The sequence below is a fragment of the Accipiter gentilis genome, chromosome 5 (assembly GCF_929443795.1).
Source record: "Accipiter gentilis chromosome 5, bAccGen1.1, whole genome shotgun sequence".
In the NCBI taxonomy this organism is placed as follows: Eukaryota; Metazoa; Chordata; class Aves; order Accipitriformes; family Accipitridae; genus Astur; species Astur gentilis.
In genome coordinates, this window is record NC_064884.1 from 3,085,948 (window position 1) to 3,110,808 (window position 24,861).

At 43.5% G+C, this 24,861-nt stretch overlaps 1 protein-coding gene across 3 annotated transcripts in view; it reads left to right on the forward strand.

Annotated features, from left to right (window-relative positions):
• ARHGAP32 (Rho GTPase activating protein 32) overlaps window positions 1-24,861 on the forward strand; it is a 252,566-nt gene that overhangs the window by 48,501 nt on the left and 179,204 nt on the right. The window contains exon 1 of one of the 3 annotated variants that reach the window (XM_049799525.1): window positions 14,181-14,254. The exons of 1 other annotated variant lie outside the window; for it this stretch is intronic. The gene's annotated coding sequence lies outside the window, so the exon portion shown is untranslated. Of the gene's footprint in view, window positions 1-14,180; window positions 14,255-14,544; window positions 14,618-24,861 lie in introns of those variants that run through there. One more of the 3 variants, XM_049799522.1, reaches the window with a different exon arrangement.

A 24,861-nucleotide genomic window follows, 5' to 3' on the forward strand; every position in this document is an offset into this window, starting at 1 on the left:
AACGCTCATGTCCATGGAATAGATGCTGGAAGACTGGAGATCTGTTTAAAATAACTTGCAATGAATGTCTAAGAAATCCTGTCCCTGTGACCCCAAAAGGCTAGGGTGTAAGCCTTGAGCCACGGTTGCACAGGTAGTGTGCTTTTCAGGAAAATGTTGTATTTAGCAGGTTATGCTAGGTTCCTTCTCTTTAATTTGTGAAGCACTTGATTTATGCCAACAGCAGTTCTTTACGAAATAATGAAAGCAAGTTTGTGAACCAAAAGAGAGGTCAGCCTAACCAGCGAGTTGGCTTTAGGGAGAATGTTGTTTTCCCATACGTGGGATGTTACAAAGGATATAAACAACAGTGTTGTCCTCTCTTGCTCTTTTAGCTGAATTTGTCTGTAGTCTTCCCTGCTGTCACCCCCCTCCTCCCCCCATCCTTTCAAGCTCTGTTAACGAGACTGTAATTTCACAGAGTGAATGAGATGTGGTTTTAAAAAGCTGTGCAAGACCACTTTTCTCTTTTAAGCTGGAGCAAGGCAGGCAAGAGGATAGTAGGCAACAGTGGAGCATCCTCACGCAGTCCTCATCTTATAACTGTGTGAGGGTCTCGAAGAATCACTTGTGAACTTCAGGTTGTTGAACCTAGCTCTAGTGGTTTAAGGAGTTACCCATGAAATCTGTGATAATTAACATCTAGGGGGGGAAAGGAGCGGTAATAATTGTAAACATCCCACCTTTTTGCTGAAGGAAGTAAGTTTAAAAAAAGGTATTAAGCATTGCATGTGCGTAAAACACTGTTTTTACCTGTAACCGGATAATCAACTACTACGTTTTATGAATATGTCCTACAAAAGGCTGTACTTAAGTAAAAAAAAGGCCTGCTGCAGAAGTTTGAGCATGAAGACAAAAAGCTCATGAAATCCCCGTTTTGTTCCAATTACTGAGAAAATGCTTTAAATCTATTTTCCAGTTTGAGTTTAATTTTAGTTACCTGCGGATTTGTGGATGCTTTTAAATGTTACCTTGTGGAGATGGGAGAGACTGGGTCTGTTTGCTTGTTAACTGCTGGTTTTACACCTTGTGTGCTCATTACATTCTTGAAACTTAATGAGGAAGCAACTTTTTAGCCTAGTGGGGGCAATTTCCAGTTGTCTGTTTAGATCTTTACTACTGTGTTTTCAGGGATGGTGGTTCAGAGGCCTGGGTGGCCAGGGGCGTTAAAGTCTTGAAGTGCAAAACATCAGAGGCTGTGCTCTCACAACTCTCTGGGATAAATTGCCACTGAACTACTTCCAAGATGCAACCCCTCCTCCCCCCATTTTTTTCAGGGAAATTTTTGGTACATTTTACAGCTCATTTTTCTAGCACGTGTGTTTAACAACTTCTTATATTGCCTTTCCCACCAAACTCATATCCTGGTGCATTAGGTGTTCTGGATGTTGGGCCTGGAAAGCAGGGCAGTAATATCCTTTTCTGTGTGTCCTTTTCCCCTGACCATAGTGCTTTTATGTTTTCTTGCTGTAACGTGCACCCAAGCTTCTTGGACTGTTGTTCTCCATGCAAAACTAATGAAAAATTTGCTAAAAGATTCCCCAAGCTCTTTTGCAATCTTCTTTTATTTTCTTATGGTGCTGCTTAGGTTTATTATAGTTTAAAACGTTTAGATTATACCCATAAGGAAAGCAATTAACAAAAATCTGTGCATCGATGGATTGTAATGAGAGAAAATTAGATTTGTCTTTCATCATCTTTTCTTCCCATTCGAGAAAAAGAGAAGAAGTGTAATCTCTTCTTCATGTTCAAAACAGCCATTTTATTCTCATTTAACTCTGTTCTGTGTTAAAAAGCTTTAAGTGGTGTTTAAAAAAAATAAAATCCCAGAAGCTGTTCTTTGAGAAAATAAAGAATGTGTTTTTAAACAGAAAACATTGATGTCCAGCTTTTAACAAAACCAGTGATTTTTCATGAAAAGATTATAATAAAAATGGATACTGTGTTTTGTTTGTGTATTCTTCTATCAATGTTAGCCAGAATTAATCCTTACCTTCGAACATGAGAAGACTTGCTGAAGCTTAGAGCTAGAGTGGCTTTCCTTGGGGGTAGGAGTAGCATTTTTTGCTTTGCAACTTTTGTATCATGTAGTGCCTGTAAGGTACATTTCCATGCCTTATCCACTTCTCCAATGTTTAAAAAACCAAACAAAACCCAGTAGCAGCAAAATGTTTCTCTGTCAGTGGGATCTTGGTGATGTTGTCTTTCTAGATGTAGAATGAATGTAGTTAGCGAAAGACATCTTGAATGACAGTTTCCGTGAATGTTACTTTAAGCCTCACAAACTAGAATATTAATGTATCACGTGGAAATGTAGGAGAAGTTGCAGATATAGAACTTGGGACTGATCAAATAATCTCCCTGCGGGCAAAGATAAGACACTATCCTCGTGCAATGAGAAGTTTCAGCCTTATTTTGAAAGATCATGCATATTCTGTTTCTTTCATTTTGTTTGTTTGTGTCCTTTCTGTTGAGCAGACACCTTCTGCAAAAGCACAGGCTGAAGCGTGGCCTCAGCCCTTCTTTATCTGGCCCTTGCTATCATAGCTGGTACCACACCTGATTTATTTGGAGTGTTGCAGCTAGTTATATTTGCAAGTAATTGAGTCCTGCCAGCACTGGGAGCGGAGCACAGCCTCTTCCAGAAGACTGCGAACACTTCTATCTATCTGTGCTGCTGTGTTTTCCTCTCACTTTTCTTAGCTGCTTGACTTTTTTGCAACTCCGGCCCTTTACAAGGCTATAATGGTGACATCCTAGGATTAAGCAGGCTCCCTAGCTGTTCAAGTAATTCTTGAACTTCTAGCATAGCTCCTTCATTGCTTTCATTTTTTTACCTGCCAAAAGCCCTATTATCTTTAAGCAGTTGGAAAAAAGCCTTGTATAAAGGCGAGTGCCCAATTTGAGATGACCTGCTTGATGTTGGTTAACCCATGAGCTTTAAATACAGGTTTAATACCAACAAGGCTGAAGTGTTTTCTCTCCTAGTCCTCACTCCTACCCTGCGGTGCAGAACTGTCTGGCTTTTATGTGAGACTTTCAGCTGACTCCTTCCTCCTGTTCCTCCTGCAGCCAGACTTGTTTCTCACACTGTGACAGCACCATGCTTTGTCTGCCCTTCAGCAGTCCCAGTTGATGTAACTGGATCTCTTTCACCTCTTAAGCTTCCCAACTTGCTGCAGAGCAGGGGAGAAACTGTGGCCTGTGTTGTGCCTGGACAAGGAATGCTTAGCATAGCCGTTTTTTAGGAGGGGGGGGGGGGGGGGGGGGAGAATCATCTCTATCTACAGCATAATGTGTCCCATGTCTGGATAAATTACATGACTAAACTTCTCCCCTGTGATGTGAAATGACACATGACATTTGCTGTGTCTTGTTAACACTGGTGGTGGGCAGGTGCAAAAGTGAGTTTGCAGGATTCTTAGTAGTAAACGCTTACTGCTGGTGGTGGTGGTGGTGGTGGTGGACAGAGTCCCTTGTTGTAAGCAGCAAGCCTGGTGGGAGATGAAGTCCTGTACTTTTTTCAAGCATTCTTGGTGAGGTTCTGGTATCAAGGAAGAAAGGCTTGTTGTGTTAAGACCGCTGGATACTTGCCTTAACTTTGGCTGGATTTTGTTAGCATTTTATTTGTCCGTAAAAGATCTTGGCCTAAAATGTTGGTTTAGGGACAGCAGAAGGACATTGCTAAAAACTGAAACCAAACAGCACTCCTCGACTTTCTCCAACCCTTCTCCATAAGTTTAACAATTGCAAGACTCACTTGAAAAGAAGAGACTGATTTTTTTTTTTCCCTGTTTTTTTCATTGTGTCAGCGTAAAGGGGTTTCTTGCACAGAAACACTTGGGAAAGGGGAAACAGGACATTTTATGATAATGAAGGAATGAAAGAATGGAAAAAAGAATATGGATAAGGGGTTGTGGAAGGACTGAAATAACAGCAGGACGGTGAAAGATGCGAGTGGGAAGGTAATAAGGTGGAGAGCAGGAAACATGAAGGATGAGAACTTGAAAAAGAGAACGCAGTTGAGTAACAACCTGGTAAAGCAAAGCAATGAAAAGAGATGCGAATAGCAGGGTAAAGTGGAAGTTAAGTGAGCTTTGTGGTTTGGCTCATTGGATGTGGCTTAAGACAGACTTTTGACTCTCGTGGAGGAGGAATGATTCTGAAAATGTCCTGTTACAATACGAGAGCAAGGGAGATGTGATGAAGAGTCATTTAAAGATGCTTTCATGCTGCAAGAGAGTCCATGCAGAATCCAGCTTCAGTCAGTGAAGCTTCTTGCAGGCTTCACTAAGGCTTACCACCTGAGGTGTGGTAGCCTGACTTCATTATCGGTCATTAATCACTAATCTCTAAAGAAGTAGGACACTGTGTTTTATGGGTAAATGTGAAGAACCTGGCATGACACTTAATCCAAGCTCCGAGAGGTTACACAGACATCTTTGGTAATTTTTGAGTAATCATTCACCTTCTGTCTTTTCCGGCTGTCTGCTATTCACAATGAGCAATATCCTTTACTAGCGAGGTGCTTGGATGAAGTACTTGAATGCTGAGCGTAGTAAACAAAGGTGTAACTGCCTTCACATGATTAGAAAGAGTAGAACAGAGAGAACCTACAGATGGGGATACCTAAACCACAGTATTTGCAAACTTTAATGTCTGAGCGGGCAAAACTATAGGCCTGTTTCAGAGAGGGTCAGTCAGAATGAAAGGAAAATTTTGACTGTGGTAAGCACAGGCAGTAAAAGAGTAGACAAAAATTCTGCTCTCCTTCTCTCCTTGCAACTGTCTTGGGGGATATTTTAATTGAAAGCTTTCATCCAGGAGGGTACTGAGGTGAGATAGAGGCAGAATTATTACCAGAATTACTACAGTGTATTCCTCTGAGTCAAATCATGGTTGGCTAATGTAAGAAACAGAGCAGCATATTGCTAGCTTTATGCCTGGGGAAAAAAGAAAACTCGAGTCCTTCGTATGATTGTGTATTTAGATACTGGGTGCCTGACAGCTACATGATAGCTGCTTAATGGAATTCCCACCTCTCCAAGATGGAAAGCTTGCTGGTATGCAAGTATGGAGTTAGATCACTCCTGCTGCAGAGGATGGACTGTATGATCTCATTAGGTATTTTTTTGCAGCCGTACGTGAACTGGTCTGATGGCCTGGACTATCAACAGTGCTAAGAGTTGACATGCGTTTTTCAGTTCATATGACACAAAAGAGGATCAACATGTGTGTGAAGAGTAGCTGGTTGAAAAGGGACTTGAGGAAATGTGGAGTGATGCTCAGAAATGAGAGGGATGGACAGATGGGGGAAGCATTTGAAATTTTTCAACTACTGTGCAATCTTTTGGGGTTATAGGTACCTGGATGCTCAAAACACTTCCAGGATGTTCTTTCTGGTTCCTTGTTACTGCTAACCTCTTGCACTGGAGAAAAAGTTGCTCCCTTAGGTGCTCTTTGGGGGCCACGAAGCTGTTATCTTTGATGGCTTTGACCTGATTGCTGTGAAATGTGCCTGCGCTGATTGCCATTTAATCTGTTCCCCTATTACTCAAACCCTATGACTGCAGACTTGGCCACCTTCCACCACGGAACGTCTCAAACTGTGGTTCTCCTTCACTGCCTAGGCAGTCCATTTGCATCATCAAACTTTAATGAAAAGACAGTGTTGCACTCTTCCCCATGAGTTTTAAGGGTGGCAGAGTTCTTTACAGTAGCGTCAGGTGCCCAACCACCTTCTCTTTTCACTCAGCCTGCCTCTGTTTCTCTCTGCCACTGAACCCGCTTCTGTTTTCTCCAAGTCTGGAGAAACCCCAAACCTGTGTGTGGAAATTACTGTGCTTGCTTTCCTCTCTCGTGTCTCTGTTCCCTATCCCTCAGGACTTTTTCTTGTCCTAGTAGTTTATCTTGCGTTTTCTGTAGGCTCACGAGAAACAGGTTTTGAACTCCTGATCCAAAAATGAAGTGGAAACAAGTCCAAGGCACAAACTACTCCTGAGTGGCTGTGAGGCTGACGATCTATTTCTACATAGCTAACTTCTGAAGATGGAAATATTTAACAAAGCTCGCTGTTACTTTTGTAACGCAGAGTTCTCTTTTTCCATGTCCAAGACGCATTTGGGGGAAATAGGTTTTCAGTACGTGTTCCTCATTTGCTAGAGGGCAGGTGCCTGAGGTATTGACAGTGCTGAATACGAGCAGGTGGATTGCCCAGACACACCTTGGACACAGCATTGCAAAGCACCTCTACAAGCATAAACTTGTACTGAGCAGCAGCTTGCTCAGACTGTTTGACGGAGGAAGAAAAGCAGTGTGGGAATACTGAAATTAGTCATCTAGTTCAGCGTCTGCTTCACGAGGCTGTTTCTCTTTCCTTTGGAGTAAGGTTTCACTAACAATAAGTTGCAGGGAGTACCTATTTCTCCTACTCCTGGCAGGGATTCCACCAGTGAAGATTATGGTTCACGACTTAAAAATGCATGTCACGTGTCCCATGCAGGATTTAGAGCGAGGTACCTGCTCCTTACCTTCCTCTTCGTGTGTTGTTTCTAGTCAAGCTGTGAAGTATAAGCATCCTATTGTAGTTTTACGCTTGTACTTTTTGTAGTACAACATTCAGATAAGAAAGGATTTAAAAGTTTTCCGTGTGGGTTCGATGGTGGATGTGTCGGTCGTTACTGCATTAGTGCTGTGCAGAAGTGTCATAAAACATGTCATACTGTGCAGACGCTACCGGTTTTTGCACCTGCGTTACGAGTGATGGCTCAACCTGGTCTTGGGTTTGGCGAGGGGGCGGGCAGGTAGGACACTGTCAATTCCGCGTGTTTGCTCGGCATCTCTAGCTGTGGTGATGAATGTTCCTTTAATAGCCTGTGTTGTGACAAAAATTACATTTGACACCTTTTAAAAAAACCAAAGGCTCGGTTGGGAGTTGAAGGTGTTCCATGTTATGTAGCCAGTGTGAGAGGAGGTTGTTCTCTACAGCTCAGTCACCCTCTTGCAGTCCTGATCTGAGGTATTTGCAGGGCTGGGTTTTTCACTGAGATCCTAAATTGTTTCTCCTCTTCTTCTCCCGATTCCACATACACGTATACGCTGCAGTTTGTTTATAGAGAAATCAGTAATATACCTCCAGTAGATTAGTTGGTCATCAAAAGAACAAGGTCTGTACCAAGGAATTCAGCGTGGTAATAACTGTCATGGAGATGTAATAATGCATAGCCGTATAAATGGCCTTTGAAGATGATTAATTGTGGAGGTGTGCAGTAGTGGCAATAGCCTTGTTTTTTAAGTAGAGCCTTGAGCGTAGTTCTTGTACGGGAGAATGTGCAGGAATGCAAACTCCCTTTTGGTCAGGGATTGGAAGGTGTCTGCTGCAGCCTGCTTAGCATTTACGTTGTCTTCATGGGGAAGGCATGGCTTAAACCAGCCCTTCAGAAATTCATTTAACTTTAAGCATACAAAAGGAGCGTCTGATGTGGTGAGGAGTTGAAAGGCTTTTACATATGTTTTGTCAGTCAGAAATTGCAGTCTGGTTTTCTCTTTCTTGTGTTGTGATTCACTGAGTCCTTCCGGTATAAAAAAACCCCACCAACAACATTTTTCATATAACATGAGATTGAACGGGCTATGAATGAGAAGGCAAATGTCTTGTCATATGCTTCAGTAGAGAGCAGTTTGTGACCTATGTCATCAATTAGCAATGAAATAGTTCTCATCTTGGGCTAGCAGCAAGATTTTCTCTTAAGTATTTTAGTTTCTTGATTCCAGCTGTCCAGTTGGTCTTCATGTTTCCTGAACTTGCTTCAGTGAGTATTGAGCAATGCCTTAGGTAAAATTGTGCTTGCAATACATAGTCTGAGAACGGTGTTGCTTCAAGTGGTTTATTCAAAAATATATATATCTCAACATTAAAATATTTTCCTATTAAATTCATTTGCTGTTGGAATCAAAAGCATTCCTACATTATCTTGTCGTGCATACATTATTAATTGCAATCCATTTTTAATTGAATGAAAAAGTATCCTAAGAGGAACGGAGGAAGGCTGTCTTGCAGCATCCTCGCTCTTTCTTTGTCTAGATAACCTCAAGCAATCGAAGAGGGTTAAATTTAAAATCCACTTGCTTGCCACTTCATCTTTTTAAATGGAACAGCGTTTAAACTCGGAGAAACTACTGAAGGAGAAGTGAATGTATTGGCAGAGGTGACAAGTGGTATTCAAGTTGGATAATCTTATCCTCTAAGTGGTTGACAGAAGTTTCTGTTAGGACAGAGTTGTCTGAAACAGGAGTTCTTGTTGCAGTTTCCCCAAAGTTTATCTAGGTAGTAGAAAGCTAACTCATTATGTAACTCTAATTATCATTCTTGTGAGCTATGTCAACCTGGAACTTAGTAAGTTGGTCATGAGTGCAACTGTGTCATAAAGAAGCTTTCCAGATTGGAGATTTGTTCTTAAATTTGATTCTGCACTACCCTCTGTTACCCCAAGGATTAAGAGATAAAATGTTTCCAAGCTCATTGCTAATTTAACAGCAAATTGGAGCTTGCAGTTAGTGATATCATTCTGCTCTGTTCTCCTAATTAAAAAAAACCCAAAACCAACCAAAAAACCAACACCCCCCCCCACACACACAATTTGGGTCAAAATTTTAATTTTGTTTTGCTATTATTATGATAATTTAAGCCCTAAATAAAGATAAAGTGTAGCTGACTGGAGACCAGATCTTGTCTGCATTAGAAAAATGATCCATTACTGTCAAAACTTGTCCCAGCAGAACTAATCAAGCTCATGTGTAGTAAAGCTGTGTTAGTTTACATCAAACCATAGCACAGTTTTGAGCCTGGTCTTCTAAGAGATGTCTTAAAGACCTTTTTAAAATGTGACACTTATATGTGCACAGTAGTGTGTCTTAATAACTAGCGAACTCGTGTTAGCTGTGAAACAAAATACTTACTATTGTTTAACTATAGAATCCAGAGCCCTGGTCTCGAAAAAAAGCTGTGCTGTACTGAAAAACGTACAAATAAAAAGCAAGAGAGAGTGTCTCTGGCCTTGGTGAATTTACGGTCAAAGTGCAAGGCGACAGGTAGTATCTGAAAGATGGAGAGCTGAAAGGAAGAGTTGGAGATGGTATCTCTTAGCATGGCTGGCAGTGGTAATGTCACAGAAGCATGAAAAACAACAGCAGAGCATATTCTTCTGCTGTGCCCCCAACACCTGGATGCCGTTGGTAATGGATACGCTAAACTTCTGTGCACTAGTAAATGCATCTCCTCTGTCATACTAATTGGTTCCAGTTAGTTGGCAAGAGTCTGGTTTTTGAGCTGTACAGTAAATATATTTGCTTAAATGTTTCACCACAGCTACTTCTGCTCTGCTGTTAAGCACAATAGTAAACCCTAAGCTATAACAGATGCAGTGTGGACAGTATTTGTTGAGTTTTTATGCTTTATCACTTTATAAAATGACAGCTTTGTTTTTGCTTTGTTTGTTACTGTTTTGTTCAGCTTGGATTAAACACTCTGATCAGTTGGATCAGCTATGGAGCTGGGTTTTAGCTTCACTCTTTTTAAGTAGCGGGTTGTCCTCTTTCTGTGGTAACCTTAGGGTGCAGCAAAGTATTTTATTGTAGTGCAGCTGGGTGGTGAATTTCCACAGGTTTTCTCACCTTGTGTTCTCCTTAATGTCAGTGGTTTGTGGTCCCGGACCAGCGCGGAGTTCTGTTCCTGGCTCCGTCCCCATCACCTTGTGCAAACCCCTTCACTCTTGCAGTGTGCTTCTGTTTTCTCCTGTCACGAAGTTTGACTCTATTTGAATTAATTTACCCACTCAAGTCAGAGAGGTCAAAACCACAAGTTGAGGGATCTAGTCCCCGAGATGAACCCGACCAACGGACTTTGCTTTCTGCCACAGGGAACTGCAGGTGGGGGTGGTCGAGGGGGAAGGAAGGGTGTTGTAATAGTTCCTGAAGCCCAGCAGCTACTGATGCAAAGTCAGAATAGAGGTTTTTTTCTAAATAGGCATGTTGTTTCCTATTCAGTTCTTCTATCTTTAGCTTGTCCCATTCCTGCATGTCCGTTTTGGTGAAACAAAGGAAAATTAGCATTGGGAGACAGGGATTTAGAAACAATCATTAGGCTTTCTAGGCACAGAACGGGTATAACCTGTTTGACTTTGCTCACACTTTGCCAAGCTTGCATCTTCCCCTTCTCCTGTAAGTGCTGAACTAATGGTTGGCACCACTGACTCCTTATGCCTTAGGTCTAATTAACAAGGTTATTGTCGCTCAGTTATACAGCGTTTAGCAAACAACCTTGATCCAGTCATTTAAAACAAAAAAACCACAACAGAGTTGTACCGACTGTTTTGTATAATTTGGGATTGTGTAGCCTCTTCTGCTGAATTTTAAACAAAAAAAAGTGTGTTTATTTCATAAGTCTTTTGTCTTCGTAAACTTGGTATCTGACTGAGTCCAAAGAGCACGGAGTCAGTATTTCACACACCCAAAATCTTCGCTTACAGCTGATAACCAAGAACATCTTCAGCAGTCCTGCTGAGTCGAAAGGGACTATGTGCAAAAATCGGGTACCTTTAGATTGGGTGTTGTATTGGTTTTGTTTGGCAAGGTTTTGGTAGCGGGGGGGGGTTACAGGGGTGGCTTCTGTAAGAAACTGCTGGAAGCTTCCCCTGTGTTCAAGAGAGAGCGAGCCCATATTAGCCGGCTCTGAGACGGACCCGCCGCCGGCCAAGGCCGAGCCAATCAGTGATAGTGGTAACGCCTCTGTGATAACATTTTTAAGAAGGAAAAAGTTGGGACGGAGAGAAACTGCCGCCGGAGTGAGGAGTGAGAACATGTAAGAGAAACAAGCCTGCGGACACCAAGGTCAGTGAAGAAGGAGGGGGAGGAGATGCTCCAGGCGCCGGAGCGAAGATTCCCCTGCAGCCCGTGGTGAAGACCCTGGTGAGGCAGGCTGTCCCCCTGCAGTCCAGGGAGGTCCACGGTGGAGCAGATCTCCACCTGTAGCCCGTGGAGGACCCCACGCCGGAGCAGGTGGGTTCCCGAAGGAGGCTGTGACCCCGTGGGAACCCCGCGCTGGAGCAGGTTCCTGGCAGGACCTGCGGATCTGTGGAGAGAGGAGCCCACGGAGCAGGCTTTCTGGCAGGACTTGTGACCCCGTGGGGGACCCGCGCTGGAGCAGTGTGCTCCTGAAGGACTGCACACCGTGGAATGGACCCATGCTGGAGCAGTTCGTGAAGAACTGCAGCCCGTGGGAATGGCCCACGTTGGAGGAGTTCGTGGAGGACTGTCTCCCGTGGGTGGGACCCCACGCTGGAGCAGGGGAAGAGTGTGATCAGCCCTCGTCCTGAGGAGGTGAAGCGGCAGAAAATAACGTGTGATGACCATAAACCCCATCCCTGTCCCCCTGTGCCGCTGGGGGGGCTTGGTGGTGAAATCCGGGAGGGTAGTTGTGCCCGGGAAGAACGGAGGGGTGGTGGGAAGGTGTTCTGAGATTTCGTTTTACTTCTCATTACCTTGCTCTGGTTGATTTGTAATAAATTGAGTATGTTTTGCAAATTGAGTCTGTTTTGCCCGTGACGGTAATAGTGAATGATCTCTCCTGTCCTTATCTCGACCCGCGAGCCTTTTGTTATATTTTCTCTCCCCTGTCCAGCTGAGGATGGGGGAGTGATAGAATGGCTTTGGTGGGCACCTGGTGTTCAGCCAGGGTCAACCCATCACAGTCTTTTTGGTGGAGAATGCGGGCAATGTGAGGAATTTGAGATAAGGATAGTAACTGAGAGAGGTAACGGGCAAAACATGGACTGAACGCAGCTAGAGAGTTAAGAGCTGCTTGATGAGTGGGGAATCTTTATTGTTGTAATTGTGGTGAAGGGATGAGGGGTGGATTGTGTGTGTAAATTGTCCACTTTTGTCAGTTTTGTGATGATATTATTTTGATTTTGGTGTGGGGAATTATTTTTGTGATGTGAGTGAAGACTTTGTGTGATGAATGTGGATTTTAATGATAGTTCTTAAAAATGTGATGCACAGAGGCGAGGGGTGGAATGTATTGGTTTTGTTTGGCAAGGTTTTGGTAGCGGGGGGGGGTTACAGGGGTGGCTTCTGTAAGAAACTGCTGGAAGCTTCCCCTGTGTTCAAGAGAGAGCGAGCCCATATTAGCCGGCTCTGAGACGGACCCGCCGCCGGCCAAGGCCGAGCCAATCAGTGATAGTGGTAACGCCTCTGTGATAACATTTTTAAGAAGGAAAAAGTTGGGACGGAGAGAAACTGCCGCCGGAGTGAGGAGTGAGAACATGTAAGAGAAACAAGCCTGCGGACACCAAGGTCAGTGAAGAAGGAGGGGGAGGAGATGCTCCAGGCGCCGGAGCGAAGATTCCCCTGCAGCCCGTGGTGAAGACCCTGGTGAGGCAGGCTGTCCCCCTGCAGTCCAGGGAGGTCCACGGTGGAGCAGATCTCCACCTGTAGCCCGTGGAGGACCCCACGCCGGAGCAGGTGGGTTCCCGAAGGAGGCTGTGACCCCGTGGGAACCCCGCGCTGGAGCAGGTTCCTGGCAGGACCTGCGGATCTGTGGAGAGAGGAGCCCACGGAGCAGGCTTTCTGGCAGGACTTGTGACCCCGTGGGGGACCCGCGCTGGAGCAGTGTGCTCCTGAAGGACTGCACACCGTGGAATGGACCCATGCTGGAGCAGTTCGTGAAGAACTGCAGCCCGTGGGAATGGCCCACGTTGGAGGAGTTCGTGGAGGACTGTCTCCCGTGGGTGGGACCCCACGCTGGAGCAGGGGAAGAGTGTGATCAGCCCTCGTCCTGAGGAGGTGAAGCGGCAGAAAATAACGTGTGATGACCATAAACCCCATCCCTGTCCCCCTGTGCCGCTGGGGGGGCTTGGTGGTGAAATCCGGGAGGGTAGTTGTGCCCGGGAAGAACGGAGGGGTGGTGGGAAGGTGTTCTGAGATTTCGTTTTACTTCTCATTACCTTGCTCTGGTTGATTTGTAATAAATTGAGTATGTTTTGCAAATTGAGTCTGTTTTGCCCGTGACGGTAATAGTGAATGATCTCTCCTGTCCTTATCTCGACCCGCGAGCCTTTTGTTATATTTTCTCTCCCCTGTCCAGCTGAGGATGGGGGAGTGATAGAATGGCTTTGGTGGGCACCTGGTGTTCAGCCAGGGTCAACCCATCACAGGTGTTGAGTTTCCAGGGGCTGTGTCCGGACGGTATCTAATATTGTGGGTTACAAATGACAGTGTGCGTGTTTGAGCTAGAGCTTCAGCAAACAGCAGCGGTAATAATAATACAAAAAAACTGGGGCCATTTTACAGAAGTGAGAATAGCTCTGCATTTTTGCGCCAACACAGAAAGATTAAAACGACTTGGATCAAGGTCACGCGGCAAGCTAATGGCAAAGGCAGGACTGGAAGCCGGTCATCCATCATCTGAGCTTTCCTCTTTATTTGCTAGACCTCGCTGCCTCTTATGGATATCTAATCATCCAGCCTGCTGCAGTGGTGGTCTGATGAAAGACTTCAGTCTTTTAATGGGATTTGAAAGTTGGGTAATAATACTTACTTCCTATTTACGGTTTAGCGTATAAACCAGAAAACGTAATACCGGTTTTTACACAGCTCCTTTTAAAACTGGCTGCATAAACGCGGAAATGAATAAAGCCTTGCACGTCTCCTCTGGGAACCCAGTAAATATCACCCTGTTTTCAAAAAGGAGGCGGCAGAACGGCACGTACGTTAATGTAATATATCCAAGGTTACGCAGTTGGCAGAACTGGGAATAGAGTCCTGCCTTTATGGCTCTTACTGGTCACTTGCGGCGGAGTTGCTGAAGTTTTATTTAGGGGTAAAACCACCCAGAGCAGGTAAGGACCTCCCTGCGTGGATCCGAGGGCCGGGGGAGGAGGTGCGCAGGACAAAGAAATTCCTTTTCCTCCCTGCGGCTCGGAAAGGGTTACAGATGAACCGCCTGTAACAGCCTTAGGAAAACATGAATCAGTGCTAGCGAGGGGAGGCGGAATGGGAACCCAGAATTGCAAGCTCGTTTTGTGCTTTTCGCTTATATATACACCTTTCCGGGGGGGGGGGGGGGGGGGGTGTTTAAATCCAGTTTTTTGGGAGGATCTCGGCAGAGCTGACGTTCGAGCCGGCCTGTGCTAGAAAGCAGATCGTGTTAATGTACCGTGTCGTTAAAGAGGAGGCTGGGCGCGTTTGTCTTGCGGGGTGGGGAGGACTGGGGAAGGTAGGGGGGGGGGGGGGACGGACACCAACCTCAGCCCTTTCTCCTCGCCTCCGCTCCCCTCCGCCGGCCTCCAGCCAGCTGCTCCCGCAGAGCCGGCGGGGGCGAGTGTGGAAGGGTGGGTGGGTGAGTGTGCAAGCGCGTGGGTGAGTGTGCAAGCGGGCGGGTGAGTGTGCAAACGTGTGCGCGCAACATGGAGGGAGGGAGCGGAGCTGCTGCTGCTGCCGCCGCCGCCTTTACCAATATCTATACGGCAGCTTTCACTGCGGGAGCGATAGGAACTGGAAGCAGTCTTGATGAAGCTGAAAGGTCAGTACTATCAATAAATCACCCGCAGATAAATGCTCCTCGGAGATGCTTTCTTCCCCCCCCGCTTTAGCCCTCTTTTCTCAGAAACGGAGTATTCAGATGTTACCGTATCTCCGAGGAATGCAATTGTTTCCCAATTGGTCGTAGCCAGCGCTGTTTAATAAAAATGTAGAGCATGATTTGAAAAGGCAAGCGTGTTGTTTTCATATAGCAAATGCAACTTCATTTTAATTTTTAGTGTCTTTTGAAGCATATGTATAGGGCTGTGTATCTTTTAAGTGGTTGAGTATTTGAATGGAGAAAGGTTAATTACCTTCTTCAATCAGATTACACTATGTAGGTTACACTAGCGTATAGAAAGCAGACAAAGTAGAATTTTGCATCCCGTTCTTCATGTGATAGTGCTCCTTGAGGCATTTTCGGGTAAAGTGTGTAGAATGTGGTTGTTAGCGTGACTGAAACTTGCATTTTTTTTCATCAAAAATGTGGTATATCCTGTCCGTTGCAGAGTAGAGCGCATACTCTGTACTTTGGCTGTGTGAAAACGGCAATAGTCACAAGGGTTCTGTGCTGAGCATTTTTTTTCTTTTTTTCCTTTCTAATGGATAACTAAGTGCTGTTGATATGGTATGGCTTTAGGAGCAATAGTTGTGGAGGGCCAGGTTATCGTGTAGTTAAAATTCTTGTGGAATGAGACAGTGCTGATTATCTTCATGGCAAATCGTCTCCTTCACCCTAGGCTTGGATTTGTACTGTGGCTGATAGGAAATAAGCCTAGTGCTGTTGCAGTTCAATTGGGATTTTCTACTTCAGGGCTGAGGGTGCATAAATGTTTACTGGTGAAAAAAAGGAGGGAGTTGGGGAAGCAGTGCAATTTAAAACTTGCCGTCTTGGGCATGCTGTTACCACCTACCTGGTTTACAGATCAAGGCTGTTTCTACCAAACTACAGGTTATTTATGAACATAGCTGCCGGAAGCTGGAGACGCGGGTTCTTATTTCACTGTATAATACATTATCAACAAAGTCTTGATAATTTATGCTAACTCCACCCACTTCAGCTCACACTGCCAGAAACCAAAGGAGACTAGCTCCTACCAGCACTGCAAAATTTCTCTGAATTTGTCTGCGTTTTCTTTCTTTCTTTCTTGAGGTATTTGTCCTTGGAAAAGCTGCTACTGAATATCTTCTCGTGGTTTGTACTACCTGGTGACTTGGGTACTGTGAGGAAGCTAGTTGGGTAATTTTGGTTCCACTTGCTTAAAAACAAACCTGTATTTAACAACCAAACGTGTATAGTGTGCTAATGCTGAGGTCTTTACTCCCCAACTTCCTTTGTGATGGAAAAAGCAAAATACGCAATATTTGTCACCCACGTATACAGACGTGCACACGCCGTAGAGGATTTTGTAAATAGGAACACCATAGGATTTTTGTTTGGTGTGAATTCTCTTGGGAATGTGTGGACCTCTCTCCGAGTGAAAGCTCTGACATTTGTGAGTAGCTGGCAATGTCAGTGTGTGCAATACCAGGTCTGTGGCTAAAGACAGACGGAGTTTAGCAATGATTTGATACAACCTATGGAGTTTTCTTCCAAATGGGTCTAGTATTTCGGGGAAGTCTGCAGATTAAATATGCTTTAGTTCTGGCAGTGGCAGTCCTCTTTTTTTCGCTGCTTGTGCAGATAGTCCAGAGCATGACAGAACTTTGTATTAGCTTATTATAGTTGACCGTCCAAAGGGGAGATGTCTTACTCGTGTTCCCTCAGTGTCCGGCTTTTCAGGGTAGAGATAAGAAATTGTGTTGTTTCTCAGAAGCAAGACTTGCATTTAATAGGATTATAGAAGTATTCTTAACTTCATGCTCTCAGTCCGGTGCTCCTGACGGATACTTGGAGTACAGGGAGTTTTCTGATTATTGATGTAAAAGTAAATCTAGACATAATGAACTGTGCTGTGTGCTGATGCATATTTTCTTCAGGGAAAAAAAAAATAAAATAATCTTCTTCTGAGCGGTACATCTAAGGGTTGCAGAATCCTTGCCCTACCTGTAGCAGTAGCTTTTTGGCTGGAGGGGAAGAGGGACAGAAAACAGCAACTCCCTGAGCTTGTAGAAAGAGCAGTCGTTCCAAGGCACAGCCGGATCACAGCACAAACAGCAGAGCAATGTATGTTACTTCGGATAGATAGCATCTTCTTCGGGGCCAGTCTTCGGTGATTTATGTTACGCATAACCGGTTCTGGGTGACTTGCCGTGCCGTGACGTTATCTCTGCCTGAGCTGCCCAGGGACTGCTGAGCTGCCTTTGCTCCTGACCGCCCTGCACCCTCTGCCTCTGCTTACGCAGCTTTCCCATGCTCCAGCGGCGAGGAGGGGGCTCTCTCCAGTCCCCCAGGATGCTTTCCGTGGAAAAAATCCCGGCGTCTTGTCTTACGGAAGGAGGGGGACAATTTCTTCAGAGCATCAGCGAGCATGTCCTTTGCCCCCCCCCAGCTGTTTTTGCAACAGCCAGCATATCGAATATACTCTATGACATCTCTTCAGTATTTTTATCGAGAACACTAAAAAAAAATCGTTTAATCCCCCTTTGCCAAGCTTTTTTGTTTAGTCGTTCTTTGCTTGGAACTGTGTTTCTTCCCATTGTTTGATACTTTCAGAAAACTTCAGGCCCTGGTATCAGGGATCAGAGAGTAATGTTTTGATATTCTGCTCCTGACAGTGGTCATTAAAGGAAGGTAAATCCCGTCTTTCACCAGTGGTCCTGTGTCACAAAAAGGAATGTTATTCCCAGCTTCCATTCAGTTATCGGCCTGGAGAAAAGGAAAAACCCAAACAAACCACTGAATAGGTGGTGGAAGGGAGAAGCAAGTTGACTTTGAAATGGTGGATGTGATGGACAGAAGGCAGAAGAACTGGGATGGTGTCCGAGCTTTCCAGTCATGAGGATAAAGACCAAAGCAGGCAGCTATTTAGCGGTTGACTTAGACCAGGGTAGATTTCAATGTGTATTCACGTAAAAAGAAAAAAAGGCAGATGTACACCTTTTGTGTATTCATTTGAATGAATGTATACTGGAAATAGTAACAGGAGGCAGTGGCAAGGGCTGAGAACTGGAGTAGGCATCTCCTCAGTTACATTCAGTTTCTTAGAACGGCAACATACTGTTGTATCTTAACTGCTTGTTGTTGTTGTTTATTTGTTGAAGGAGCTTTCTGTGTACTGTTTCTGGAGGAAAAAAATATGTTTACAAACATGTTTGAAGCATCTATCCAGAAAACAAATTAAAATGTAAACTTCAGCACTTATGCGTGTTTCACGCTCGTGCCTGCTGCTTTGTTCTGGCCTAGTGGTAGCGACCGGAGTGTGATTTAGAGTGGGGATGATGGGAGGAAATGAGGGAGGAATTTGAACTTGGTACCCTTGCTTTGAAGCAGCACTTACATTGTAGCTTCCCTTACGTCCTGTGTTCGTTCCTTCCAAAACTGTGAATGTGACATTTGTTATCCCAGCACCTCTGGAGACACCTCAGGGGTGATGTAATACCTGTTTTTCTGTCAGTTGCCTTTTCTTACGCAATCCCTAAACTAATCGGGTTTTCTTCCTCCTTTGGGTAAAGTCAAAGCGCAATACTTACTAAAAGACCTGTTACAGTTTTCTTTCAAAGCCAATAGCATCCAGCGTCTGGTCCGAGATGCTTTGTGGTGGCAAAGACCACACTCGGTTATGGGACGTGGTGGTCGTAACTGGCTGCGCAACCTTCGTCAGAGCCAAGCGTGACCTCTGCTCGGCTTTCTGCGCCAGGAACAGTGCGTATGTGTTGGATCATCAGTGTTAGCTCATCGTCGTGGCTTCCACTTGAATTTATAAAGGGTTGCCCGCCTTGCATTCCCTTGCAGTAAGTGCCACGGCTGAATAAACTTCTGAAGCATCCAGAAGACGACAGTGCATTACTGCTTGTTGGGTTACATATTTACAATTACTCTAGGTTCACTTTGAAGCTCCTCGGAGGCCTGAAATCTCTGGTTAATCAAACTTGGGGAAGGACTTTTAACCTGACACTTCTTGTGATGTTAGAGACTAGAAAGCCCTTGTTACGCATGCCAAGAGTTTAACGCAGCTCTTGGTTTTTTAATTCAGACAGTTCAAGCTGGGGGCAATTTTGGCTGGCTGATCACAAGCATCCTATTGCTTGTGCTGAAATAAGGTGATGGCTTTGTTGGATGTCGAGCTGATACACAGGCAGTGGTAATGGTTTGCTTTCTCTTGGCAAATGAATTTAAGGCAGTGTGTAGTCCTGATGGGATTTCACCACTCTTAGAGGGGGTGGTTCTGTTGTTATGACTCTCCACTTGATCTGAGTCTCTGGGTGCAGCTCACTGTTGTAGGCCAAATGTGACACACTAATCAACTCCAGCAATGTGTGTTTTCTTCTTTTCATTATTTATTAAACAGCAATTTTCCTATTCACAGCGCTAGTCAATAGTCAAGGATTTCTCAACTTTTTTCCCCCAGGGTTTAAAAATTAGTGCTCCAAACCTTGTTCAGGATTGGAATGTAGCAGATGAGATTTCAGCCCTTAAGGAGTGTTTTAAGCATGCAAACATGCTTTAATTTCTGGCCACGTTTCTTCATTTGTGTATTTCAGAAGGTTTTGTCCTTTTAAAAAGTGAAATGTAAGAAGATAATAGACAAACTCTTTTCTGAAACATGAATGCAAAATTTCCAAGCCTTTTCAATCTGTTCTCTGTATACCTTCTCTTACTGATACTTCAATGGAATAGCTTTACTTACTGTATTAGACAAATATAATTTGTAAACATACGCTGTATCTCTTTGCAGCTTGTTCAGTGTCACTCTGCTGAATTCTGTTTTAGGAGTGTAAGTGTGCTGGACCAATGCATGTCATGCTTTTTAAAAAATTATTTATATAAAATACCCGACTATCTGAAGTAGATACACCTATGGCGACCATGTGAAAATCTATTTGTTTTCTAAATAAAGATGTGCTGGGAGAAAAATTTTTGAAAACCATAGCAATATATACCATGAGATCAAGAGTCAAAAGGTAAATAAAAAGCACTAAACTACTTAGTACGCTTTTTTTTTTGTGTGGTGTCTGAGCAAATCTCGTCCTTCGGAGTGATGGGAAGAGGGGCCATGATACAAAATTTTCATGTTTTCCATTAGTGATACAACATTAAGGCTAGAACTTTGTATGGCATCAAACACACAGCGAGCCCCTTGCTACACTTGAAATAAGAGTGAGTTTTGACTTCAGGCGTGTGGCCTAACACACTTGTTCATGTGTTTGAAACTTAGATGTTCTTTTTGAAAATAATGCCCGTAAGCCATCCCAGCTCCTGAAGGCTACCTTTAACGTGCTTTTGCACGAGCAAAACCTACTTTGAAATCAACTCTTGGTAGTGTTAGTCTAGGGCAACATCCAAAGTGTAGGAGCAGATTTGAAGAATTTTCTGAAGTTAAATTGGTCGCATATGGTCCACCAAAAGGAAAGCAGGCTAGATGGAGTGCCAGAAACAAGGCACGGGTTGCGAAAAATAAAACAAGAAGAGGAAACTACAATGATGTCTTAATTTTGCACAGCTTCATCTGATGCACGGTGTTGACAGCTTCCCTTTAAAAGGGGACTTTCCCGGCTGCTTATACTACCAAGGGAGCTGCTTATGGGCACACATGAAAATACTTAGATTTTCATAGACTGAAAATCTCCGTTCCCTATTAATGATTGAGGGGAAAAAAGACCAATGTAAGATAACAGTTTCAGAAGACGGTTGTTCTTAAATCTGAGTATTTGTGGTTGCAGAGAGCCATTAAAATCATGCCCAGAAGGTTAACCAAAGCTGCGTTGACTTTTTTTGTCTACGAACTAATTTAATACAGCCACGGTTGCGCATAGCTTTTTGCAGGAGCAATATAATGAGATTAACAAGCCTCTGATCGCTTCCCTATCTGATACTTAAATCCCCATGGGAAGCTGTGAAAGTGTCAGAGCTCTGTTGCTCTTGTATGGGGGCCGCGCTGGCAAAGCTGAGAGTTGTTCTTTGTGTAAGATGTTGCAGATTTGGTCGCTGGGATGATGGAGTAGCTAAGCTTCAAGCTGTAGCCTTGGACCCAGTGTGATTTTTAAGAAGCAGAGAAGAGATGCTGAGGCTGCCAGCTGGGGGGTTCATTATGGGAAAGAGAAGACAACGACGCTCCTCCTTCCCCCTGCGATACTCTGAAGAGGGAAGCAAGTTTCATAGGGAGATAATTATGCTACTGGAAAAAGTGCTGTGACAGCTCACAGCATCACAAGTGGAGTTCTTGTGGGGAAAAAGCCATGTTAGGCATAACAGATTTCTTCCCCTTTTCTCCCAGTTAGGTATGGTGTATATGCATAGTGTTGTCCTGAAGCACTTGGTACTCATCCCCTTGCCTTTGCTTTCGCTGCCTGCCTCAGGCTAATAGACACTAAGTTTGTTGTTTCTAAGTGGCATAGCCCACAGTCTGATTTGGGAATACAGATTGACACCTGAATTATTATTTTCCCTTGCTTATAAAAGCATGCATGATTGATTGATTATGAGTGCAAAATTAGAAGCTTTTTCTTAGAAAGAAAACTAAAATGAGGGAGGATAGTTTTAGTTAAAAAAACCAAACCCGCAACTGGGTATTAATTTTGAAGCAGCATTGTATTCCGATGCTTTCTTCACCCAGTGCCTTTAGCATTATTGAGATATTAACAGTTGCAATACATATTTTTGTGGAAATCTCTACCACTCTCCATGTTAGATCTCTCTGTGCACATCCATAGCTTGCAGCCCCTTCTCTTTAAGTTACATGCCTGATATTTAATTCGTTTCCCCCATTTCCCAGTGGTGCCTCTCCAGTTGGCAAAAATGGCTTCTCTCCAGTTCTTGAGCAGTGGTTAGCTTGGTGGAGATGTTGCTCTTTGGCTTGTGTGTAGGACTGATTACTTGTAGGAATAATACCTCTTTTCTCCACGCGTCAGTGTACGTTAACAAACATTGGAGACACATGAATCACACAAAAACCTTTTCTCCAGCAAACGCCTCTGGTTTTGAATACATTCTCCCTTTCGAGGGCTTGACCACACATGGAACTTCTCAGGAACAGCTGCTCACAAATAATTCCAGATGCAGACAGACCCTGAATACAATGTTGTATTCTGTATTGGGCCTGTTTATGCTGACCTTTGCCAATCCCTTTTATTGCTTTTTAAGATCAGGACCGCTTCTTTGCTCATTTAAAATATACATTCTAGGTACTTTAAAAATTCACACGCAAACGCTTAAACTACTTTTACTCATTGCTCTGTTCTTTTCTCCATTTGGGGCTGGCAAATTGAAGGCGCTTTGCTGCTATTGTGACTGTCCCTGTAACAAGAACTGTAGGATTTGCGGGGTCGGCAGAGCCATCGGGCACACAAGCAACGAATACTGGTCTGTGCTTTGCTGCATATGAACTTCAGGAGAGAACTTTAGCTCCCCGAGAACTAGTTACTCAGTTACGCGCACAGGTCAGAAAGGCTAGTATGATGTGGCAAGGGAGCATCTGAACTTCTTGGCAACGAGACTTAGTGGAGATAAAGATTTTTTTTTTTTTCCCTTCAAGGAATATTGAATTCAGTTTCTCGATTATGATTTTCCTTGTTTCTTTTTCTTTTTCGGTGAGGAAATGTCAGAGCAAAGATAATTATAAATCCTCTAAATTATTTTCAGATGCATCAACGTGCAGTCAGTTGAACAATGGAATGTATACTTGACCGCATTTACACAGAAATCAGCCAGGAAAGCCACCAGAAAGAGTAGGGCTGGAATTGCTTGAACCTTCTTGGCTGCTCATTGTGCAAGGAAGAGCGTGTGTAGTTATGCCAGCTGGAATGCAGCTGCTCCTTAAATCTGGCACCTAATGTCGAGTCCTGTCAAAGTACATAATGTTGAAGAATCCTGATCAGTTTGTTTGCAGACAGAGAAGTATCAGCGAAGACTTGATTTGCAAGGGTGAAGTGCTGTTATGTCTCTGTACGTGAGTCTTTCAAACTTGCTACTTTGAAGATGAAATTTGTGTGGGTTCACAAAACCGCGATGGGTTAATCTAGGACGAAAAAAAAAGAGGGGGGGGGGGGTTATTCATGTAGACGTCTAGTGGTTCCACAGATTATCGGTGGCTCTACTCCCATTCAAGTTTGTGCTCCGTCAGCAATCTGCAGCTCTCCAAAATGACTCATACCGTCTGGAGTACAGTCCTTTAAGAGAATTTGATAGCACTTAGTGATTTTGCTGTGCACTTTTTCTGTGGATTCTGTGGAGAAAGGTTTAGTGACACGTGTGGCGTTACTGAAGAGTGCTGTATAAATGCACATTTCAATGTCATTGAGAATAATAGTGTAAGCACATGATGCTAGTTCATGGGGCAGAAAACTCCTAGGCCTTTTCAGTACTTTCAGCTCCTCTGAGCAGTAGTGAAGATGTTAAAAATACTTGATATATTCGGGTGCTAACACAATGTAGTTGTGACGTTAAATTTTGTAAAACATTACTAAAAGGAAAGAAGTTAAAACTGATTTGGTAAACAGTTTTTCTGGTTTTTATTTGGCTCTTTTCATACCTTGTAAATTACCATGGCAGAAATTAACAATAGAAAATTTCAGTTTATTTTTAGTTCATGTGTTTCCTTTTGTGTTCAGTCCTTGGACGTGGGGGTTACAGTGGGGTTAATGCACTTCTTTTACTGGCAAATAGCACAAGCAGGCATCCATCATAGATAAAATGAGAAGAGGAAAAGCATCTGTAATATCATAAAGTAAATAACTGCATATTTTCTGGTTTTCTTCCTTCCCAACTGCAGATGTGACTCACTTTTTATGAGCAAATGCTGGATTAAAGAATGAGATCAAGTTGGGTGAAAGAGAAGGCCTGTCTTAAAACTGTCATGCAGCTGTGTTAGGAGCATGTACCTACCTACCTTTGGGAGATACTAACATTAGTGAAATCACGTGCATACGCAATAGTAGACTGAAAAAGGTAGTACGCACTTGGGTATGTTATACCTTTTCTTTCCTGTTCTCTCTCTCTCTCAAGAGAATGGAAAACAAGTTTATTAGTGGAAATAGCATGGATATTTTTTTTATGTTGGTTTGTTGCATTGTTTGGTGTCCTAATGCAGTAGACTGACATTTTATAAGTTTGAAATTCATTTGGTTAGAATATCTCACTGTCATCACACACGGAGTGTTTTGACTTTTTCTCTACCTGTTGATGTTATTTTTCTTTTGCCTGTGCTTGAGGCTGGCCAGGGCACATGATGATCTCGTATGTGACGTGCTTCCCTTTTATGAACGAGAGAAGTGAAGAGTAACGTATGGTCCAGTGCTGACTCATAGTCCTGTGCTTGAACAAAGTCAGTATAACACTTAATTTGGAGAGATCGGAACAAATTACTAGGCCTCCCAAAAGGATTTCTCCATCTTTTTAATTCTAGTCTCTCTTCCATCTTCTTTTGGCCACTCATCTCTTCTATTATATGATAATACCTCATCCTAATGCCAGCCTGTGCTACTTTATACCGAAGGTGGTGGCTTTTGCCATTTTTTGTTTTCTTGTGGGAACCCCTACCTAAATTAGGCTGCATATGTGCAGTCACTCCAGAGACTGAAAGGCTCGTTTTGAAGAAATGCCGATCTACTAGAGTGGGTTTTCATCTATACTATGACTGACCCCTCAAGCATTTAAAAAACAGCAGTCAAGTTGCTGAAAAATCACAAGATTGACTTTAAAAATTACGCCTTTTAAGGTGCACTTTGATTATTTTTTTTTTTTTTAATTTGCCTTCCAGTTTGAATTTTTAAGTGCAAGATGGGTCATGTTGTTCACCTTTCCGCTGCAAGATGATTTAATAATTATAGTGAAAGCTGAGACTATTTCTTAGCTGTTTGACTCTGTGACTGGAGCTTTGAAAATACAAAATGCTGAGAGATTTGCAGTGAAATGACAAGAAATTCTAAAATTGAGTCTTGCACATTGTATTCTGATGCGCTTATAATTCAAGGTCACGTTCAGTCCCAATGACATTTATGCAGGTCATGTAAGTCCTAGTAGTTGGTCTGGCAACAAAAATATTTCCTCATTTTTCCTCAGCTCCTTGAAAAACAGCAGGCAAGATATTTTTTCTGCATGCGTGTTTATAAATTTGTTACCTCTGAAGGGGCTCTCAAGTACAGCTT